The following is a 6,233-nucleotide window of genomic DNA, read 5'->3' as shown; positions in this document are numbered from 1 at the left end:
ATCTTCAGCTGCTGGGAGATGATGCTAGGTCTCCTTTTGGAGTCTCTCTGGGTTAGATTGGCTGTGTCTGCAGCAATGAGGGCTTCAGTCCAACTGGAATGGATCAGTACATTGAAACACGTGGTGCTAAGAACCTGGCACCTATGCTGTACATGTCTTCAAGGGGTTACCTCAGACTGGCTCTGGTTTGATCCCAAAGACTGGACATCAGTGGTGGCAACTGGACTGTGTTACGTGGGGATCTGAAGAACATATTCTTGTTTTCATTTCAAACCAAGTGAGTATAATTTGAACATCTCAAGACTGCTCTGTGATGTGAACTAAAAGCTTGGCAAGTGGGAATGATGATACTTGCTTAAAACAGAGCCCTGATCACAAGAGACTAGTTTAGCTGCACCCATTACTCTTTGATTACAGTACCTTAAAAGAGTCTTCTTGAAATGGTGGAATATGATGAACTTGAAAGAAATAGTACATTTTCTGTCTTACTACTTGGTGTTGGAAGAAAACCTCAAAATCTGTTTTTCTACTTCTTTGGTCCCTTTTACACGCAAATAAGACAATTTGTTCTTACATCCCCCCTTCTAAGATGCATCAACCATCATGGAAACCTCACACCAGCCTATTCACAACAGGAAATGGGGAGATGACTTTATTGTCAAAAAGAATGGCTCTATGAACATCTGCATCATGACCATCACTGCTCTCAGGACTCAGAAGTGAGTTACCCAAAGAAAACACAAGGTGTTAGACACCAAACAAAGAAGGCATCAAAGTGATATGCTAACCATGCATCATAAAGTACAGTCCTTATTCACATTTTTCCTCCAATTCACATTGCTTTTTATTAGACTCAGAGTTTCGATACCTCAGCCAGTCATCTGATGTAATAAAGCAAGATATAACAGAAAATTAAACATTTGTGGGTAGGCTGGAGGGGGTCCTACAAGGTACACAAAGCTGATCAAGGAACGGGGAAACCTGCTGTATGAGGAAAGGCTGAATGAACTGGATTTATTCAGACTGAGAAAAGAAGGCCGAGGGAAGACCTTATCACTATGTTCCAATAGTTCAAGGGTAGCTACCAAGAAGATGGTGACTCCCTTTTTACAAGAAGTCACATGGAAAAGACTAGGGGTAATGGGTTAATTCCTAGGGAGATTCCCATTGGACTCAAAAGAAAAATTTTTCACAATGATAAGAATCAGCCACTGGAATAACTTCCACAGGGTGGGCTCCCCAGCACTGGACAGTTTTGAGATTCAGCTAGACAAGGTGCTGGGCCATCTTGTGTAGAATGTGCTTTTGCCAAGATTAGACAAGGTGAGGTCCCTGCCAACACACTATTATATGATTTTCAGATGTACAAAAATTGAAGTCCTAGATTATTTCTTTAGTCTTCAGTTGCCAAGGCATATAACCTACAGAAGTAATGCATGTTCTTTTTTTTTTTTTTTTTTTTTTTTTTTTTTTTTTTTTTGTGGAATGCAAGGATGAAGTTTCCTTTACCATTTTGGTTAAGGTGAAGTCTATCAGTGTCCTTACTACAAGCTCCTCATTTGAGAAAAAGTACAAACATTAAACACAAAGCAGAAGGAGCAGGTCTTTAGTTGGTTGGCTGCTTTTCCCTTTCTTGCAATTCTTTGCCTTGAACATGTTTCACAACTTTTATGGGTGCTAAGCTATCTAATGAGCCCTGAGTAACTATAAGAGACACCTGCAAAATCTGAGCTTTTGCCAGTCAATTGCATTTCTTTCCCCATGGACCCACATGTTTCCATACTTCTGGTAGAAGCTACAAGGAGGAAAAAACACCAGAACTTTATGTGAGTCTTGCTGCAGATCTATTGCAGTGACTGCTTAGATCTCCTGCTAAGTTCATTTCACTAGCATCAGACAGATGGGGAGCCCTACAGAGGAGTCAGTGCATTCCCCTGGACAGGCACTGTCTGTGTGTCTGTCCAGCAGCACTGCTGCCAGTGGGCATTACTGCAGCACAGGTAATAATAACACCACAGTGCTTATCCCACTGCCTTGCTGTAGAAGAGGGAACATTCATCAGGCATTATCCAATGCAGATGGAAAGCAACACCTGCTCTAGCCTGCTTACTAAAGCTATGTCTGCAGATAATAATCTCTGAAGAGACAGTAAATGTAGGCAGAGAGATTGGAAAAAAATGAGCGAAGTGCAGGAGAGTAAGAATGCTCTTTTTAAAAGTCAAAGGAAATTAATTTCCAAATGCAATGTTGACTAACTACAGAGAACCATAAACCCAATTAAAAATAGCTCCATATAGACAGACATTTTCTAGCTCTTTTGGTAGGTAGTGAGCTGCTTGAATAGCTTTGTTGATCTTCTGTATTCCAGCACAGATGATGTGTTCATGTTGTGATCAGTATACTACTCAGTGAACAACTGTGATTCAGCTGTTTGTTGATATTTGGGTGGAACCTGACTGATCATGAGTTTCAATGTCAACTGCAAGTGATATGAATTCATTAAATAATCTTGGAAAGTGCTGGCAGGTAGAGCATTATCTAGCTCACTTAGCAGTGCTTATAGACTAAGTGTTAAAGAGCAGGAGGATACTCAGATGGTGTGCTACTCTCAGTAGATTGTTCCTTGCCCTGTCTCAAATTCCTGCATTATCTTCCACAAATAAATTTCACTTTTTCAGTTAACCTCCCAGATGGGGAAAATGATTCAATACTACCTCTTTGGCTGATGAGGCAAAAGCAGCAATGAAGATAAGGGCTGTCACATAAACCCACAAGATAAGAGATTCAGTCAAATACAAAATGTTTTGAGTTCAGCACCTAAGTGTTTCAAGATGGAAAACTCCAATGTTTACAAACATAGCGGAAGGAAAACATGGAAGGAAATGAAAATTACGACAGTTATCAAATAAAAATGTTGCATCTTCCTGCAGAGGAGCAAAAAAAGACATGTTTGCTTTGATTAAGAGCTATCAAGAAAATGAAAAAGGCCCTTGGTTTCCTCCAGTTTCTTAGCTACAGGTAAATTAAAAAGCAAGGTTTAAAATCAAACAGCTTGTGTTTATAACAGCACACCCCTTAGTGCCCACTACCATTTCAGACATGTACTTTAACCACTTTATCTTGTGTGAGAAAATTATCTTTCACCAATTAAATACTTATATGTGGTTTTAGCTGGCCACGATGTACCAGGCCACTCCAGAAGCATACTCCAGGGATACTTAGCTCTCTCTCAGATGACGGAGCATGAGCCTGATCTGGCCAAATTTCTGACGCCTGTAGCAGCCCCAAACTATTGCATGTGTGACCAGAGAACAATTTAAGAGACCCAAGGAATACGAAGAGATATTGAAGCACACCTGCACTTGACAGCAGGCAGGCCTCAGCTCAGCAGGTGGGAAATGTCATTGGCGAGGTCATTGAGAACGTGCGCGGTTTCAAAAAGCAAGAATTCAAAAATGAGCCAGGGCCCCACGGCTGTCACAGAATGCAGCAGTCCTCAGATGCCCCCGTGTGATCCTTCAGCGCACTACAAGGTTTTAGGATTAAAGACGACCAAGAAAAGAACGTGGGTTTGGGGAAGGGACTTGCAAGTACCTGAAGTTTGAAGAAACATGTTACATTTTTGTTCACTCATTAACTGGGGAGCACTCAGATCTTCCCAGAGAGGAATCCTGGGGGAACACAGATTTGGTTGCCACAAAGCAGAAAGCACACAGGTAATTCTTATTTGAGGTGTTAAAGTAAGGTTAGAAATATTCTTTCTACAGATTGAAATGTCCCCAGTCAGTCTCTCAACCCCCAAAATATATAAATTTATGTCATTTTATGAAACACCTGGATGGAAATCCCATATCTGAAACTGTCTAAAAATAAGTACAACTACTTATTGTATTGAAAATCCTTAAATGCTATACTTTCATAGAGAAGACACAAAAATATTCAGTGCCCTCTTGTGGTTTGAATCACGAAAGAAGAAAATTTGTAAGAGAAGCTACTGAAGTTCAGTCTTACAGCTGAGGTGGCACATAACTCCCACCTTCTCTTACACCAGTGCTACAAACATTAGCCTGGAGAAAAAAGCCACCATCTTCCTACCTTTCTCTGTCCATAGCTGCAAAAAACAGAGACCCTAAAGCAAGGCTTTCTTAAAAAACAAATGCCCATTCCTGTTAAAGAGCAGGTCTGCATGAGATATGTTTGATCTTAAATCCTAGTGTCCTCAAGCAAAAAAAACCAAAACACCCCAAAACCAAAAAACAAACCTAAAAAACCCTCTGATCGAAGAAACCAACAAAATAAATGCTTTGAGCATAAAAAGTTTTAAAGACCCCAAACCAATTAAAAAGAATCTAACTGGTAAAACTTTAAGATTCTTTCAAACTACAAGCACACTCTGAGAAATATAAACTTCTTCAGCTATAGATGTAAACATGGCAGGCAAACTCTGGAAGTTACTGATACCAAGTTTCTTAGTTACTCTACTCTGAGGCCCACATCAGCCCCAAGATATTGAGGGCACAGCCAGAGTAGCTTAATACAGATTAAGAGACAAAGCATAGCAGCTAAGTAAAATAATCTTACCTGTTTCATTGCTGATTATTTAAAACACAGGTCAGTGGGGGGGAAACAGACAGGGTAAACTTATGAGAACTGATGTAAGGAAATACCTACAGAGAGAAAAAGAGAAACACAAGAGTAGAGAAAGACTAGAAAGCTATAGTGAGGATCACTTTTCTCAGTGACTATGTCCTCATAAGCTTAAGCAATATCATGAAAACAGTATTTCCTCACTAAGCCCTGGAAAATGACCCACAACTTCATTGAGCTTAGGAATGCATCCTAAAAGCATTCAGCAAATTTAAGGCAAAGATTTAAAACTGAATTAGATGCTTGCCACAGAATGCATTTGGCAGTGATGAGTTTCCCTCCACCCCCAAACTTCCTAATAGCTTAGAGGTGTTTGGCAATAAATATAAAATTTACTCCTAGCATCTTGTCCAGAAAAACAGATAAATGATAGGAGGGGGAAAAAAAATAAAGGTGAAAAATGAAAGAAAAACATTAAAACTACTACAGATAGAATAAGGCTGGTTATGGTTGGAAAATGAAGTGGTAGAAACTGCTTCTTCTCAAAGCAGACCTACAGTTTGACAATAAAAAACAGTACAGACCTACTTTACCCATGCTGAAGGAAAAAAAACAAACAAAACCCAAAAACCACATACACACATAAAAAAAAAAAAAAAAAAAAAAAAAAAAAAAAAAAACCAAAAAAACAAACAAACAAACCCAAACAAACAAAAGAAAAAAGCTCTTTGACCCTAGGTGTGTTAATTGTGTGGCAATTTTAACATTATTGAAAAGCCTTCTCATAGTAGAGGCCCTGAACCTTGCACACTGTTCTGAGAACAGACTTTGTAGTGTTTGTGCTCTTCCCTTGCTAATTTCCTCAATTGCAATAGCACCCCAAAAATGCTTTTGTCAGATATTCTTGTAGCTCTGCTTGCCTACAATAAAACAACCTTGGCTGCCAGGTTCTGCAGTCATTTCACAACCAGCACAATGTTTACAAGATGTAACAAAGCACACATCTCTTAAGAGCACCTGTGAATTAGTGTGGCTGTTTCAGAATAATTAAAAAAAAAAAAAATAAAAATTAAAAAAAAAATACACTAGCTTTTATAGCAAAGTCCTCACAGACACTCTTCTCCAAATCTCACTGAACTTAAAAACTGTATCTAAGAGGAGGAACCCAGGAATGTTTCCCAAATAAGAGAAAACCTTCCACCCTCCACTACCTGTCAGAAGATGACCTGTGCACACTCAGGTCCCACTCCCTCCCTGGGAATGAAGCACTCCTGGTTTAGGACTGGAGCAGAACAAAGATGAGTTCTGCAGAGGTTACTTATCCTGTAACCAGCATACTGCCCATGAGAATTAAACACATTAAGTGCATTCTCTCTAAATAATGAAATATGCATTGCTATAGTAAAAGAAAATTAAATGGAATCTCTAACAAAGGGCTTATAATCAGATTTAGGAGATACAATAATCCATTTAGAGTTCAGAAAACTACATTCTAAGGGGAAAGAAAAGTAAAGCAATAAAAGCTAAATTGACATATTTTTACTGTATTTCTACCATTCAGAGACAGACATAAGCTTAGTTTCACAAATGTATTATCATCTTTCTGTCCTTAGAATATAAAAGCACAAAAATAACCAGCTCAGATG

The sequence above is a fragment of the Heliangelus exortis genome, chromosome 2 (assembly GCF_036169615.1).
Source record: "Heliangelus exortis chromosome 2, bHelExo1.hap1, whole genome shotgun sequence".
NCBI classification, from domain to species: domain Eukaryota; kingdom Metazoa; phylum Chordata; class Aves; order Apodiformes; family Trochilidae; genus Heliangelus; species Heliangelus exortis.
This window is presented reverse-complemented; position numbering follows the sequence as displayed.